Source organism: Lathyrus oleraceus, chromosome 3, assembly GCF_024323335.1.
Source record: "Lathyrus oleraceus cultivar Zhongwan6 chromosome 3, CAAS_Psat_ZW6_1.0, whole genome shotgun sequence".
Classification (NCBI taxonomy): Eukaryota; Viridiplantae; Streptophyta; class Magnoliopsida; order Fabales; family Fabaceae; genus Lathyrus; species Lathyrus oleraceus.
Genome location: NC_066581.1, coordinates 427,321,339 through 427,340,163, shown reverse-complemented (window position 1 = coordinate 427,340,163; position 18,825 = coordinate 427,321,339). Strand labels below are relative to the sequence as shown.

At 40.4% G+C, this 18,825-nt stretch overlaps 1 pseudogene; it reads right to left on the bottom strand.

Annotated features, from left to right (window-relative positions):
- Positions 1-12,234: 12,234 nt before the first annotated feature.
- On the bottom strand, positions 12,235-12,334 carry LOC127133857 (uncharacterized; annotated as a pseudogene).
- Between the last annotated feature and the right edge of the window lie 6,491 nt (positions 12,335-18,825).

Genomic DNA, 18,825 nt, shown 5'->3' with positions numbered 1-18,825 from the left:
ATGAGCTCAAATATAAGCAACAAGACCACTAGGACAAGCCTAGGGTCAAAAATAAATGAGAAAGTCAAAACAGCAAATGAAAGTCAACCAAAATCAAGTTCAAACATTTAAGAAGCAAACCCAATTGGTTTCATGTTCATATCATGCATCATCATCATTTCTCAAGCAAAAGAAGTCAAAGCATGGCAAATGAGAGCTCATAGGAGTCAACAGCAAGACTTAACTCAAAACCAATCATAATCAATTCCAAAAATCATCAAATAATTCATGATCAATCACAATCCATAACATGACATGCATATCAAATTTCATCCCATTTGGACAAGTGGAAGGAAGTCAATAAAAATCAGAAAGTCAAAGCAATTTTGAACATGCTCAAAGAAGTCAACCAATCATGCATCAACTTGAAAAATTCATAAATCAGAGATGGCATATGATAGATGAATGGGACTAAAACCATGGCAAATATTAAGATGTCTAGTAATCACATATCAAATTTCATGTCCATCTAGTAAAGTATGAGAATTTCACAAATGAAATTGGAACATGTGTCACAAAAATTCAACATTTGACTAGACAGGGGAGAAAATCTCAAACAATTAGGAAATGCCACAAATAATTCCAAGAAAATTCACATGTAAACTAGACATAAAAGAGTAGGTTCATGCAAAAAATCAGATCAATTGGAGGTCAAGAAGCATGGTATCAAAAATCATCAAGTTGGACATCAATGGTGTGACACAAGTTGTCACACCCTAATTCAAAAAATCATAACTCACAAACCAGCAACGATAAATTCACAAACTCTACACCAAAATCACCATGAATGTGTCTAGTTTAAGCACAAAAAATTTGGGAGCCATTGGATAAAGTATCATCATTTCACAAATGTTTTGGCAAGATGTACAAAATATGCATACATGTTACAAACCCTAATACCATTTAAAATCCACTCATCCAAAAAATCAGCAAAAATCATGATAAAAAATTAGAGATCCAGATGAACACAATGCAAAAATTCCCATGAGATTTGGAATTAAAATGGATGAGATATGATTTTTCAAAGTTTGAGTAATTAAATGAAATAAATAATGAACATAACATGGATTAATAAGACACATGCCACGGCCAATGGCAATTTTGAAAATACCGGGCAACTCAAGTAAAACGCAGCGCACAGCTTATCCTGCGTGGCGCTTGGTCATTGGCTACGGCAGTGGAATAGGGCTAATACATGCAGAACAAAAATGCCAATGGCCAATCCGTGTTTCTGGGTTTAAAACTTAGGGTTCTTCGCTACTGTTCCTCATGTTCATCATTTTTAACAAAAAAAAACCAGCAGAAGCAAATCGTGACCAAAATTAGAAAAGCATGTATCAATGTGTTCATCTAAGCCTGTACGTTAATAATCCCACAACCATTAACGTCGGTTCGAGCTATCAAGAGAAAACCAAGCAAAAACATATACAAGCGTCAAACTTCATTTCAGCATATCTTCATAATAACTCAACCATTTTCCATGGTTCAAAGCTCATAATGACCAGCAAGGTGAACTCTTCACAAAGCATAGCATCATTTTGATAAAAGAGAGATTCGAAATATATACCAGTTTTGAAGAACTGAGATGAATCGTGGCTTTTCGGTTGCAAAAGGGCAAAACAGATGCTCCTTCGAGTTTGTAATGATGAGTGGTCAAGTGTAGAGTGCTCATACGCCTTGCTTCTAGCTTCCAACAAGTTCTGCCATGGGAGAGCTCAAAGTTAACAGTAGTTGGAATGGCTTCACAGCTGTGATATCCTTCTTGCAAATGCTTCCAAATGATCACTTTATCGTGAAACCAATCAGACCAGCTCGGGCTCCTTGAAGGTTTTTTGGCAGAATTGCAAAAATGAAGAAAATGATGGTTTTGAGAGAATGAGGTTTTCTGTGTTTTGAGGCTGCAAACAGGGTTTGTAAAATGACAGAAAATGATCTTTTAATTCTCTGTTTAAGAGTACAAATCAAAGTCCATGGAAATATGGGATAGAGTTGGTAAAAGTGTACTTTTCTTCCAATTTTCAAGCAAGTTGGCATGGGTGTATGTACTGCACGAATTTGACTTTGTAACATGACCAAAACCACATTTCTGAACTATTTCAATTGGCCAAATGGTTTAAAAATGATTATTTTGAAAAGTCAAAATTCAACTCACTTGAAATTAATTAAGGCAAGTTCAAAAAAGGCCATTTTGCATGGTGATGTTTTGGTGAATGAAAGTTACATTTTTGGAAAGAGGAGGTCAAATGTGACTTGTAGGAAAAAACCCCACCCAAATTGGCCAAATGGTTTGAGAGATATGGCCTTTTGAAGTTCAAGAATTTCTGAAAACGATTCGATCATAACTTGCCAACCATACATGGGAATTGAGAGTTCTTGGACTTTTTGGAAATGGGAGAACAAGATCTTCAACTTTCATGTTGGGCAAAAATTCATTTGAAGCTTGTATCATGATGTAAGTTTGAGGATCAAGACTTTCCATTTTTGGTAAGTTTCAATTACAGTTCCAGTTTCCATTTTTGGAAATTTCTGATCTGGCTTCAAATTCTTCCATGATGGTTTTTGACATGATATATGAAGACTATATGGACATGAATGAGACCTCTCAAACCAAATCCAACCATCAAAACCACAAAATCAACCACAGTTGACCAAGTTTGACTTTTTAGGGTTTCTGACTGACTGTGCATTGACTGATGACTTCTGAACATCCAATCCTTGACAAAAATACTTCAAATGGATCCCCAAGTCATGTGAACATGTTGGACCAACCCTAGGGCCCTGGCTCAATGAAAAACTCACTTGCTTGCTTGATTGACTGATCTCCTGATCAGTTTGACCTAATTCTCTTGATTGACTTGCACTTGAGGCAAAGGGACAATGCAATGCTATGCAGTGGACCATGATATGCTATGACCTAATATGAGAATGTATGTACAATGATGGGTGCAAATTTGAGGTGCTACAGCTGCCCCTATTCAATCAGCTGGGAACCCGAATGGATGAGAGCAACGGCTGTCAGACTTTCAGGGTAAACAAGGATTGAATACCAAGAACCGTAGAAGTTTGCACTCTGCCGGATATGATACAAGAAGAACCACGTCATTTACCGATGACGCCTGCAATTGACAACTTCAGAAAGGCGAAACCATTTACCGATGGTTAGAAGATGGTAACTTGATATTTACCGATATCAACTTCAACTTGACCATTTACCGATGGCTACTGTAACTGGGAATCCGATATTTACCGATATCGAAGAAAACGGGGCCATTTATCGATGGCGGATAAAACTGGTCATTCAATATTTACCGATATCGAAGCATACGAGGCCATTTACCGATGGCGTCTCCACTTGGGGAGGAACAAAATCTTTGTGGTGTAATCAGACAAGACGTTTACCGACGACTTCTGGGGATCTTGATTTTATCAACAAGGAAACAAAGCATGACCAGACATTTACCGATGACTGGGATGAGACTCGACGTTTACCGACATCGAAAGATGATGTTTACCGACATCAAAACAAACGACCAGACATTTCCCGATGACCGGGGAACACTTCACTAAAGGAAAACAAATATTCGCAACTGGAAACCTAATAGGACATTTACAGATGACTCTACTGGGGATTTCTAGCTGGGGATTATCAGACATTTACCGATGACTGCAGAAAAGACTCGATGTTTACAGACATCGAAAGATGATGTTTACCGAAATCAAAAAAAATGACCAGACATTTACCGATGACTGGGGAGAAAACCCGATGTTTACAGACACCGAGACAATGGTGTTTACCGACACCAAAATGATGACCAGACATGTACTGATGACTGGGGAGAAAACCCAATGTTTACAGACACCGAAACAATGGTGTTTACCGACACCAAACAAAGAAACACACGCGGGTGCTAGTATGACACTTACCGGTATCACAAGAACGACTTCTTAGATATGTCAAGACAAGGTTGACCACTTGCTGGGGGTCTCACTGGGGAGAAATAAACTTTCTGTCACCAACGGGTGAGGTAATAAACCTCTGTGGGGATATCAATCCTGAATGCTGTCAAGAGCAACTGTAGCAGACTTGTTGTGCTGATGTTGAATGAAATGATCCGCCTCTGCCGGGGATACGGTCTGGTGAGGTTAACATATGAATGCATATGTTTGAATTTTTCTATGGCGTAATGCTCCATATTGAATGGGAATGCTACGCAATTTGAGGATGCAATGATCACTAAAATGCAAAAATGCAAAAATGATGAAAAACTCCGGCTGGGGAGCCAAAACTGATCGGGTACTCCAACTTTGCGGGGAGACTCTGCAGGGAGAGCAACGACTTCTCACTCATGTTGGAGAATAGCACTGCTGCTGGGGAAAGGTAAACTCCGCTGGGGATATCCTTCAGTCCACAGATAGGATAAATGTTGGAGATAAATTTCAATGAACCTGCCTCACTCGGGGAGGAAAACGGCAAATACAGGCCTGCTGGGAATAGGCAATCCTTAGATCTGTTGGGGAATAGAAGGCACTATCCACAGACGTCTTCGCAGGGGAACATAGCTCTGATAGCTTCCAAACTTGCTTGGGGAAAATATCTACTGAGGAAACGTCCTCACAGATGCCAACCTGAAAAACAGCACAACAAAATGCCCCAGGGGATACATGGACAAGATACGCTCAAGTGTCCTCAACATTCAAAATGATTTTCAAATGTTTCATCATCCTGCAAGCTATTGTTTAGCCTTCATGTTTTTATATGCAATGCTTATCAGAAATTCGGACATTTTTGCAAACAAAACAGTAAAAATAAAAACAAAAGAGCCATTTATCTGAATAACGACTTTTATTGATTGAAAATGTGCCTGAAAAGGCAAATACATTGGGAGGCAATTCCTAGAAAGAGGTAATTGCGCGTAAAAGGAAAAATCTATCCTAATGGCAACGTGAACACGGCATCCACTATTTCCCAATTCTGTTATAACTCACAGATCATCAGTTTTCCTCCCAACTCCTTGCTTTCTGAGAAGAATGACTGGACGGATCACATCTTTCGAGATGGCAGATGACAAAACTTGATGAAGTACAGACAACTCAGACTGTAGTCTTCGCTTTAATCCCTCTTTTGCCTGGATCGCCCTTTCGGGTTTTCAATCCACCGGGATACCCATTTTTGCCTAAGCCGCCCTTGCGGGTTTTCGACTTACCGGGTGTACAAATTCTTTTCATTTTTATCCCTAATTTTTGCCCGAACCTTTCCTTTCTGTTTTTTGGTTCGCCGGGATGCCCATTTTTGCCTGGACTCTTTTTTTTCTTTTTGTCCAGCGGGTCAATTTATGCGAAGTATTTTTTGACTACATCTGAGTTAACAGGAGACGGAAAGTCTTCACCATCCATAGTTGTAAGCATCAAGGCTCCACCGGAGAATACCTTTTTCACAACATATGGACCTTCATAATTAGGAGTCCACTTGCCCCTGTTATCTGCACCGGGAGGGAGGATCCTCTTCAAAACTAGATCACCGATCTGATAGCTTCGAGGACGCACTTTCTGATCAAAGGCTCGCTTCATCCTTCTCTGATACAACTGTCCATGACATACAGTTGCTAGCCGTCTCTCCTCGATAAGGCTCAACTCATTAAACCTTGTTCGAATCCACTCGGCTTCGTCCAGCTTGACATCCAATAAAACTCTCAGAGAAGGGATCTCCACTTCAACAGGTAGGACAGCTTCCATACCATACACAAGGGAGTAAGGGGTTGCCCCGGTCGACGTACGTACTGAGGTACGGTACCCATGCAAAGCGAAAGGCAGCATCTCATGCCAATCCTTGTACGTAACGACCATCTTCTGCACAATCTTCTTGATATTCTTGTTTGCCGCTTCTACAGCACCATTCATCTTCGGTCTGTAAGGAGAAGAATTGTGATGTTCAATCTTGAAATCTTTACAAAGCTCTTTCATCATCTTGTTGTTGAGATTCGAACCATTGTCAGTGATGATTCTCTCAGGAACTCCATAACGACATATGATTTCTTTCTTGATGAACCGGGTAACCACTTGTTTGGTAACGTTAGCATAGGAAGCTGCTTCCACCCACCTGGTGAAATAGTCAATCGCAACCAAGATGAAGCGATGTCCATTCGAAGCAGTAGGCTCAATCTTCCCAATCATATCAATGCCCCACATGGCAAACGGCCAAGGCGAATTCATGACATTCAGAGGGCTTGGTGGTACATGCACCTTATCAGCATAGATTTGACACTTATGGCACTTCCGAGCATACTTGAAACAATCGGATTCCATAGTCATCCAGTAATAACCCGCTCTCAACAATTTCTTAGCCATTGCATGTCCGCCGGCATGAGTACCGAAGGAACCTTCATGAACTTCCTGCATTAACATGTCTGCCTCGGGTCTGTCCACGCATCTGAGCAAGACCATGTCAAAGTTTCTCTTATACAGCACATCATCCTGATTCAAATAGAAGCTTCCAGCTAGCCTCCTCAGGGTTTTCTTGTCATTCTTCGACGCACCTTCAGGATACTCCTGAGTCTTGAGGAAGTTCTTGATGTCGTAATACCACGGCTTCTCATCAATCACCACAGACTCGGCTGCAAACACATACGCAGGCCTCTCAAGTCGATTCACCGCAACATGTGGCACATGATTCAACCAATGAACTTTGATCATAGACGACAAAGTAGCCAAGGCATCAGCCATCTGATTCTCATCCCGGGGGACATGATACAACTTCACCTTCTTGAAGAACGTCAGTATTCTTCTGGTGTAATCTCTATACGGAATCAAATGCGGCTGGTTCGTATTCCAATCTCCATTGACTTGATTGACCAGTAGAGCTGAATCTCCAAATATATCAAGAGTTTTGATTCTCAGATCAATGGCTTCTTCTATCCCCATGATACAAGCCTCATACTCAGCTTCGTTGTTGGTGACGTCAAACGTCAATCTGGCAGAAAAAGGTATATGAGCACCTTTAGGATTGGTCAATACTGCCCCAACACCGTTACCGTTCATATTCACAGCCCCATCAAACATCAGTGTCCACTTGTCATCAGGATCCGGTCCTTCCTCGACAAGAGGCTCTTCGCAATCTTTCATCTTAAGATACATGATGTCTTCATCAGGGAATTCAAACATCATAGGCTGATAATCTTCAATCGGTTGCTCGGCGAGGTAGTCTGACAGAATACTACCTTTGATGGCCTTTTGTGACGTGTACTGAATATCATATTCTGTTAGAATCATCTGCCAACGAGCAACACGTCCGGTGAGAGCTGGTTTCTCAAAGATGTACTTTACTGGATCCATCTTAGAAATCAACAAGGTAGTATGGTTCAACATATACTACCTCAGTCGGCGAGCAGCCCAGGCCAAAGCACAGCAAGTTTTCTCGAGCAGTGAATATCTTGTTTCACAGTCGGTAAACTTTTTGCTAAGGTAGTATATGGCATGCTCTTTTCGACCAGACTCGTCATGCTGTCCCAATACACACCCCATCGAGTTCTCAGTCACTGACAGGTACATTATCAGAGGTCTCCCTGGAACTGGAGGTATAAGGATTAGAGGTTTCTGTAAATACTCCTTTATCTTGTCAAAAGCTTTCTGACAGTCATCATTCCACCTGATTGCTTGATTCTTTCTTAGCAATTTGAAAATTGGTTCACACGTGGCAGTTAGGTGAGATATGAACCTTGCAATGTAGTTCAACCTCCCTAAAAACCCACGGACTTGCTTCTCCGTTTTCGGTTCAGGCATCTCTTGAATAGCTTTGACTTTCGCTGGATCAACCTCAATCCCTTTTTCACTGACAATGAAGCCTAACAGCTTCCCTGATCTCACCCCAAACGTACACTTGTTCGGATTCAGCCTCAGCTTGAACTTGACCAATCTGTCGAACAACTTCTGTAGATTTACCAGGTGCTCCTCTTCTGTCTGCGACTTCGCAATCATATCATCCACGTACACTTCGATCTCTTTGTGCATCATGTCATGAAAAAGAGTCGTCATTGCCCTCTGATAGGTAGCACCGGCATTCTTCAGCCCAAATGGCATCACTTTATAGCAGAATGTGCCCCAAGGTGTAATGAATGTCGTCTTTTCCATGTCCTCTGGCGCCATCTTGATCTGATTATATCCAGAGAAACCATCCATGAAAGAGAATACCGAGGATTGAGCCGTATTATCAACCAGTACATCAATGTGAGGTAATGGGAAATCATCTTTCGGACTCGCTCTATTCAAATCCCGGTAATCGACACACATTCTGACTTTACCATCCTTCTTCGGCACAGGAACGATGTTGGCCACCCATGGGGGATAACTCGTAACAGCCAAAAAACCTGCATCCCACTGCTTCTGAACCTCTTCCTTGATCTTAGAAGCCATATCAGGACTAGTTCTGCGAAGCTTCTGCTTGACTGAAGGACAATCTTCTCTAAGAGGTAGTCTATGCACCACAATATCGGTATCCAACCCAGGCATATCTTGATACGACCAGGCGAATATCTCCACATATTCTCTCAGCATCTCAATCAGCCTCCTCTTGACAGAGTCCTCTAAAGCAGCCCCAATCTTGTTTTCTCTTTTGGCGTCCTCAGTACCCAAATTAACAACCTCCAACTCCTCCTGATGAGGTTGGATGACCCTTTCCTCCTGCTTCAGCAATCTGACCAATTCTGCAGGGAGTTCACAGTCTTCCTCACTCTCCTCTTCAGCTTGGTAGATGGGGTTGTCGAAATCATACTGAGCCATAACAGAACTGTTCATAGTGAATGCCATAAGATCGCTTCTGCATGTTTAATGCTTTATTTTAGAAAAAGAGTTCAATAAAGTCACAAAAAACAAAAACATTGCCATTTTTATTGTTTTTTTTTTTGAGAAAAATGAAAACAAAAAATAGAAAGACAGGGATCACAAAGTTTGATTGCAAAAAATGTCCTTCATTAATGATAATCATTAAAACATGATGAGGCCCTACAATGAATCACTACGCCTTGGGCAGATCGTAGGATTTTCATGCAAAATGACAAAACAACAGAAAATTACTCTGTCAGAAGAGTAACTTGAACCACTTCTTCAGCCGTCCAGTTGTTGATAGACCCCCCTGGTGCACACGAGCGAACCCAGTTGTCCAAATCACAATCACTATCACAGTCTTCACTACCGGTTGCAGAGACGTCGCCATGATTCATCAGCCCAGCGCTGGTAAAAGTACTCGGACCCGCTTGACCATTCTGCTCTGCTTGGAGAGGCTCGTAACCAACGCCAAATTTATCTTCTTTGACAGGCAAGTACACCATCTTGCCCCAGCCTTCAGCTTTGCCAGAATCAACAACCTCCTTAGCCTGCTTGTAAGAAGTAATTGAAGCACCTGACTTCCTCTGTTCAGCGTACGCCACTTTCTCAAGAGCCACAGTCTCAAACGCCTGGCATAAGGTTTCGTGGATCTCGCCATCCACCTCAACATACTTGAACGAGGATAGATGACTCACCAGAATCTCTTCTTCACCGCACACGGTCACAATCTGACCGTTCCAGACATACTTGAGCTTTTGATGGAGAGTCGACGAGACTGCCCCTGCTACATGAATCCATGGACGCCCCCAATAAACAACTATAGGCGGGCTGGATGTCCATAACATAGAAGATGATATCGAATACCTCAGGACCTATCTTCACAGGCAAAGTAACTTCCCCACACACAAAACGTTTGGATCCGTCGAAAGCACGAACGATCAGGTCACTGGGAGTAAGTGATAACATGAAATTATATCACATTTTAAGACTTAATTTAATTAGATTATATTATCATTTACTTTAATTTATCCCATTTTATCAGATATTATGCAGTATTTCTTTTCTATTTACATCAGGTACCCATTTTGAAGCAAAAGTGAAAAAGGGAAGAAAAGGAGGTGTAAAAAGCAATAAAAAGAAAACAAATAACCAAGACCAAGCCCAGCCCAAAAGGAAGCGCAAGTTGCCCCTGTGACGGGCGTCACAAGGGTTGTGACGAGCGTCACGCGAAGTAACCTTGTGACGGACGTCACACATGGTGTGACGAGCGTCACACCAGTCCACTAGCTTTTTGGCGCAAGTTACGCTCTCAGAAGAATGGAAGGAACGTTGAGGATTTCGTGTCCTATTTTCAAGCCGTGTATTTAGCCATGCTGAAGACTCGTAGGAAACGCAAGGCAGTTACCAAGGCTATTATAAATAGCCATCTCCTCCCTTTGCCGTACACACAAGTTTTTGCACGCTCAGTTTTGCGAAAGCTCTGCCAAATTTTCCTTTCACGCCTTTGCTTATTTTTCTTCCTTTCCAGCATTGTTCATTTTATTTATTTCTTTTGCAAGCTTTACTTTCCCTTTTCCCTTGCAATTTATCTTTCCCGTTTTTAGCTTTTAGATATTTTTCGCATAATAGTTTCTACACCGGAAACTACTGTGCAGCTTTATACCGGATTTAACCTTACGTTATATTCGAGTTTTATTTCCTTGATTTATTTTACGGTTTAATTGAAGAATCCAAGAACAAATCCTACCGGCTTGTGGTGGAGTGTTCAAGACCATTGTATTACGCATTCAGGTTCTTTAATTGCTATTTAATTTTGTATGTTTTATTCTATTGTTTATTCATATTGCCTGCCTGGAATGAGTCTGTTTATGCATGATATAAATTCTTGTTTATTTAGCATGTCTGGCTAATTTGCCTAGGTATCGGTATGTAAAGTAAGCAGAATAAGGGATCGAGACTGAGTCGGTTTATCTAAACTTAAAATCAAAATCAATCTTTTTATGGTCTCAACTTACAGGTTTAATAACAAGATTTTTTACAAAAGTAAAAGACATAGAGAAGTTAAAATCAATAGAGCGAGAGTTTGAGATTTTAACTGGACAGTGTAAGTTAGGCATTAATTCTAGATCAGGGCGAGAGCAAGTTTTAGAGTTAATTAAATTCTGACCTTTTCCAAAAAGTATTTTTAAAGATTGAATGTGAGGACGAGAGTTAAGCATTTGGATTTAATTATATAACCTAAGTCAACAGAGCGAGAGTTTGAGATAAGGGTGTTTAAAACGGTCAGTATTTTCTTAAAAAGAGTTTCTGCAACTTTATTGTTTTCAAAATATGGTTTTTGACTTAATTATAAGTGACAGCAACATTAATATAAAATCATGGTTTATTCAACAGAGCGAGAGTTTGAGATAGAACCTTTAACCAATAAAGTTAACCGAAACGATTCATTTTAAAACCAAGAAACCGACAAAGACTTGATTCCCTAGTTTTGACGAATTACATACCGATATCCGTTTTATTAATATTTAATCTAGACATTAGTTTAGCTCTTAGTTTTTCCCCAAACAATCAAACATCTTCACCTTAGATTTACGTAGTAACTTTAGATAACGGTATATCGATTCATAAGTCCCTGTGGGATCGATATCTTTTAAAACTACGCGATAGAACTGTGCACTTGCAGTTTGTATCCCATTCTCGACTCACCCAGTCGAGCGATCAAGTTTTTGGTTCCGTTGCCGGCGACTTTTATTCAATCGATATCGTAACTCTTCCGTTACGCTGTAGAGACTAAGGTTTCTTTTTCTTCTATTTTCTTTCTTTCGTTGATTTGTATGCCACGCACTCGCTCTCAAGGCGAACCGCTCTATTTACGAATCAACGACATCGAACTATATCTCTGAGTCTTACGACGAATTCGGGAATATCGTGCTGAAAACAATCTCCCTCCTATAGACCTTCCTGATCTCAAAGATTTTCCTTCTTTAACCGAGATGGCAGAACCAGCTCGTGCTCTTAGAGATTACGCCGCTCCATCGCAAGATGAACCGCATTCAAGTATTGCTCCGCCCGCAATCGAAGCAAACAACTTTGAACTTAAACCTTCGTTGTTGCAGGCTGTGCAACAGAACCAATTCTCTGGAAATCTTACCGAAGATCCAAACCTTCATTTATCCGTATTTGTCCAATACGCTGATACTGTTAAAGCTAATGGTGTCACTTCAGAGGCAATTCGACTTCGTCTTTTTCCTTTCTCATTAAGAGATAGCGCTAGAAGATGGCTTCAATCTCTTCCTTCCAACTCAGTCACCACATGGAACGAGTTGAAGAAAGTTTTTCTTGCCCGATATTTTCCGCCAAGCAAAACAGCTATGTTAAGAGCCCAGATAAACGGATTTAAACAGAAAGACAACGAGTCTCTTTTCGAAGCATGGGAAAGATACAAAGACATGATGAGACTTTGCCCACACCATGGTTTGGAAGACTGGTTAGTAATTCACACATTTTATAATGGTCTCTTATACAATACAAGGTTAACAATAGACGCCGCTGCAGGTGGTGCACTAATGAACAAACCTTATGCTGATGCTTACCAGCTTATCGAGAGCATGGCCCAAAACCACTATCAGTGGGGAACCGAACGAACAACAGTGGAAAAACCTCAACCGAAAACTGGCATGTACGAGATAAGTAACCTTGATCACGTCAATGCAAAAGTGGATGCTTTGGTCCAGAAGATTGAAAGTTTAAACGTATCGCCTCCAGCAGCCGTGGTTGCTATAACTCAGAATTGCGAGGTCTGTGGAATCCAAGGCCACACTCCTGCGGAATGTCAACTCTTGACTGGAATCCAAACAGAGCAAGTAAACTATGCTCAAGGAAGCCCCTATTCGAATACCTATAACCCAAATTGGAAGAACCATCCAAACTTCTCATATAAGAGTAATAATGCTTTATACGCACCTGGACAGTCTCCAAATCAAGCCCCATCTATACCTCCAGGATATCAGAAACCGAATCCTAACAATAATACCCCTAGAAAATCCAACTTGGAAATCATGATGGAAAACTTTATAGCTTCCCAACAACAAACCAATAAAGATTTCTTAAACCAGAACATACACACTGGCGAACAACTTAAACAACTAGCAAGCAAAGTAGATGCCCTGGCTACCCATAACAAAATGCTGGAAACGCAAATATCTCAAGTAGCTCAACAACAAGCACCTACTGCTGCACCAACTGGTACATTCCCTGGACAGCCCCAACCCAATCCGAGAAGCCAAGCTCATGCAATTATATTGAGAAGTGGAACGGAAGTGGAAGGACCGTCTGACCCAAGGATAGAAAACCAAAACCCTGAGAAATCCACTGAGGAAAGTGAACCTAAGGAAAAGGAAGAGAGTAATAAGGAAACCCTAAAAAAGAAGGAACCTTATGTACCTCCACCACCTTACAAACCACCTATACCTTACCCTCAAAGGCTTGTTAAAACCAAAGATGTAGGCCAATTTAGAAAATTTGTTGATCTCCTTAAACAATTAAACGTTACAATTCCGTTTACCGAAGCTATTACGCAGATGCCCTCATATGCTAAATTCTTAAAAGAAATTCTTTCTAATAAGAGGAAACTTGAGGATAGCGAAACCGTTACACTCCCTGCCGAATGTAGCGCTATAATCCAAAACATGCCCCCTAAACTCAAGGATCCGGGTAGCTTCTCTATACCCTGTCACATAGGAAAATTTGTCATCGACAAAGCCTTATGCGATTTAGGAGCCGGAATTAGCGTTATGCCCTTATCCATATGTAAGAAACTGGAGATGGGAGAATTAAGACCGACCAAAATGTCTGTGCAATTAGCAGATCGTTCCATCAAATATCCTGTAGGAATCCTTGAAAACGTTCCCGTACGCATAGGTCAGTTTTACATTCCCACTGACTTCACAATTATGGACATTAGAGAAGATGATACGACACCTATTATACTAGGAAGACCATTCTTAGCAACTGCCGGTGCAATCATAGACGTAAAACGAGGACGACTCACCTTCGAAGTAGGTGAAGAAAAAATTGAATTCATTCTTTCCCAATTCTTGAAAGCACCTGCAATAGAAGATACATGTTACTTCATGGATATCATCGATGAATGCATAAAAGAAGCAGAGTCAGGAGAAGACAAACCATCAGACTATCTTTTAGAGGACAAATCTAAACAATGCCTAGCAATAACACCAGATCCTACGCAGTGTCTTAACAAACCAACCCCTGATTTGAAAACACTTCCCAAAAATCTGAGATATGAATTCCTAGACTTAGAACTTGAACGACCTGTGATAGTTAATGCAGATCTAGGAAGACTCGAAACAGAAAAACTCCTACATATCTTAAGAAAATATCCAACTGCACTAGGATACCACATCACCGATCTTAAAGGAATAAGCCCTTCTATTTGTATGCACCGCATCATGTTAGAAGAAGACTGTAAAACCTCTAGGGAACACCAGAGAAGACTAAATCCGATCCTAAGTGAGGTAGTAAAGAAAGAAATAACCAAGTTATTAGAAGCAGGTATTATATATCCTATATCTGACAGCAAATGGGTTAGTCCTGTACACGTTGTACCCAAGAAAGGAGGCATAACCGTTATTGAAAACGAAAAAGGAGAAACTATAACTAAACGAATCGAATCGGGATGGAGAATGTGCATTGATTATAGGAAACTAAACAAAGCAACCCGAAAAGATCATTTCCCTTTACCATTCATTGACCAAATGTTAGAACGATTAGCTAAACATTCACATTTCTGTTATTTAGATGGTTATTCAGGCTTCTTTCAAATACCAATTCACCCTGATGACCAAGAAAAGACAACATTCACATGCCCTTTTGGTACCTTCGCTTATAGACGAATGCCGTTTGGTCTGTGTAATGCCCCTGCAACTTTTCAAAGATGCATGATGGCAATATTCGCCGACTTTCTCGAAAACATCATGAAAGTATTTATGGATGACTTTTCTGTATACGGACAAAGTTTCGAAGAATGCCTTGAAAACCTGGAAAGAGTTCTGGAGCGATGTGTAAAAGTAAACTTAGTACTTAATTGGGAAAAGTGCCACTTTATGGTACAAGAAGGCATTGTTTTAGGACACATCATCTCGAACAGAGGAATTGAAGTAGACAAAGCCAAAATAGAGGTAATCGAAAATCTTCAACCCCCAAGAACCGTGAGAGAAGTACGAAGCTTTCTAGGACACGCCGGTTTTTACCGACGATTCATCAAAGACTTCTCTAAGATAACCAAACCCTTAACCGGACTGTTGATGAAAGATGCTGAATTCATATTCGACGATAACTGTTTAAAAGCATTTCAAACTCTTAAACAAGCATTGATCTCCGCACCCATTATGCAGACACCAGACTGGAATGAACCATTCGAAATAATGTGCGATGCCAGTGATTATGCTGTAGGTGCTGTTTTAGGACAAAGAAAGGATAAAAAGCTTCACGTTATATATTACGCTAGCAGAACCCTGGATGAAGCACAGATGAATTATGCCACAACCGAGAAAGAACTCCTAGCAGTGGTATTTGCGCTAGATAAATTTCGTTCTTACTTGGTAGGAGCCAAAATAATAGTTTACACTGATCACGCTGCTATCAGGTACCTTTTAACAAAAAAGGATGCCAAACCTAGACTCCTAAGATGGATCTTGTTACTACAAGAATTCGACTTAGAAATCAAGGACAAGAAAGGAACTGAAAACGTAGTAGCAGACCACCTCTCTAGACTTGAGAACCTTGAACCAGAAAGAACATCCATTAATGATGATTTCTCGTATGATAAACTCATAGCTACTTTGGAAGAGAACAACTCCGACATGCAAGTAGAAACCACCTTAGCTATATCTGTCATACCATGGTACGCTGATCTAGTCAATTATTTAGCTGCCGGAATAGTTCCACCTACTTTATCTTACCAGCAGAAGAAACGATTCTTCCACGACATAAAACACTATTACTGGGATGATCCCTTACTTTTCAAAAGAGGCCCCGATGGTATTTTCCGTCGATGTATACCCGAAGAAGAGGTAGAAAATATAATCCAACACTGTCACTCTGCGCCTTATGGTGGACACACAAGTACATCCAAGACCTGCTCTAAAATCCTACAAGCTGGCTTTTATTGGCCAACTATATGGAAGGACGTACATGCGGCTATTAAGGAGTGTGACAGATGTCAACGCACGGGAAACATATCTAGACGTGACGAGATGCCACAAAAAGGTATTTTGGAAGTAGAGATTTTTGACGTGTGGGGGATAGACTTCATGGGACCCTTTCCATCCTCTTTCGGTAACAAATACATACTCGTGGCAGTTGACTACGTATCAAAATGGATCGAAGCTATAGCTTCTCCAACAAATGACACCCGAGTAGTAACTAGACTCTTTAAAAATATAATATTTCCGAGATTTGGCATCCCAAGAATAGTAGTCAGTGATGGTGGATCACACTTTATATCCAAGGTACTCGAAAAACTACTACTTAAATATGGAGTGAGACATAGGATAGCAACGCCTTACCACCCTCAAACCAGTGGACAAGTGGAAGTATCTAACAGAGAAATCAAGCAAATACTAGAAAAAACGGTCGCCACTTCAAGGAAAGATTGGTCATTGAAATTACCAGAAGCTTTATGGGCATACCGAACTGCTTATAAAACTCCCATAGGGACGACCCCATTTAAGCTCATTTATGGAAAATCCTGTCACCTCCCGGTAGAATTAGAACACAAAGCCTATTGGGCTATTAGAAATTTAAATTTGAATTATAAAGCCGCCGGTGAAAAGAGAATCCTTGACATAAACGAATTAGAGGAACTCAGAAGAGACGCCTATAAAAATGCCAAAATCTATAAAGAAAGAACAAAACAATGGCATGACAAGCGTATATCAAGGAAAGTCTTCAAGCAAGGCGACGCAGTACTTTTATTTAACTCTAGACTAAAGTTATTCCCGGGAAAACTACGATCCAGATGGTCAGGACCTTTTCATATCACTAAAATCTTTCCCAGTGGAGCGGTAGAAATAAAAGGACAATCTACAGAACCGTTCACCGTAAACGGGCAACGTCTGAAACATTATCACTATGCGGAAACCAACGAGGATTCGCAAATTCTACACTTAGACGAATCGCCCCCAGGACTCATAGACTATATTTAACAGTTTCTTTGTCGAGCTTGCGACATTTAAACAAAGCGCTTAGTGGGAGACAACCCACAAATTAATCTGTTATTTTATTATTCTATTATTATTATCATTTCTCTATTTTTCTCTTAATTATTCTTTTAATTTCTATTTAGTATTCATTATTGATTTATTCAAAAAGAAAAAAAATATATCTATATATAATAATAATAATTCTTTTCTTCTTTCGGCATTTGGCCAAATCCTGACTTAAACTCATGTTTCTTTTCTCTAGTTAACACTAACCAGATGGGACATTTTGATCGTATGGGTATCAAGTTCAGAGGAATGGCTCAGAAACGAAAGTTTGAAGAACTAGCCGCTAGAGAGATGCTACCTAGTTTATATGCTGATGATTGGGCTATGACTGCCCTTGGACTGAGACAGAGTGTCCTGTTTTTGCTGAATCAGATAGGATGGGAGACCTCCCCTATCCTGAGACATTTCACCACCTATCGGAGACTCACACTAGAATTCCTTAGTTCATTAATCTATCTACCTAGCCATGGAAAAGGAATTAGCAGAGGTTTTATCCAGTTCAGAATGTTCAATATGGAGTACCAATTTAATATTAGAGACTTCACCAACCTTTTGGGTTTTCCTACCTCCTTTGATACATTCACTGTAAGCCAGGAAGAACTTTTTGAATATAGAGAGCTTGAACACTTTTGGGGTAAGCTGACTGGAAATGATGAGCCCGAAGAACATGAGTTTCTCTCTGGAAACATACATAACCCGGCTTTTCGCTATTTCCATAAGATCCTGACCCACACTTTATTTGGGAAGAAGCCAAATAGTACTTCAGTTTCACGTGATGAACTCTTCATCATATTTTGTGCTTCCCAGAACCGTCCAGTAAACGGTGCTACTTTTATGTTAGCTAATTTGGACCACCTTATCCAGGATGAGCGAGCACCCATTAGAATAGGCGGTTTGATCACTATGATAGGTAATGCTATTGGACTACGTCAGCCTATGCTTGACCTTAACCCTTTTGTGGCATTACTACTATCAGTATACCCTTCCTCTTCAACACTATGTTTATAGCAAACATAGGGTCTGATGAGTTCGAGCTTATTATTGATAACCAGGTTCTCTGCCTATTCACCATGCCCGATCCTAGAACTAGTGTTCATAATCAAAGGAACTGGCTCTATAACCTGAATGAAACCCCAACTCCGGCTGGATCCACTGAATCCATCCAGGATTATGAGATTTGTGACGACTATGAGCACTATGTTGACCATATCTCTCTTGCTGAGTCTGACCCTCAGACACCTTCCGGCTACTATGATATTGATCCTCCTCCTCAGCCTGTCCTGACCGAAGAATCAGTCATGCCTGATCTCCGACATCATATGCCAGGAACAGATATTAAAACAGTCATTGAAGCCTTGATGTCAGAGCAAGACGCCCTCAGGGAAGACTTCCATAACTTGAGACTTGAAATCCTAGAATGCATGAGCAGAACGGCAAGTCAGTTACGTATGTTACGGCATCATGTTAACTCTTTTGCTCCTCCGGCCAGAGATCCGAAGATAGATGGAATTTAGTTATATTTCTTTCTAAGTTATTTAGTTTTAGGCTAGATTTTTTTTCATTAATGTTGTTTGAATTCATGTTTATTTCTGTTTCATTTCATTATTTTCCTTCCCTGTTTAATTAATTTTATTATGCAATGGCTATTACGTTCTACTGTTGTTACCTACTATTATCATTA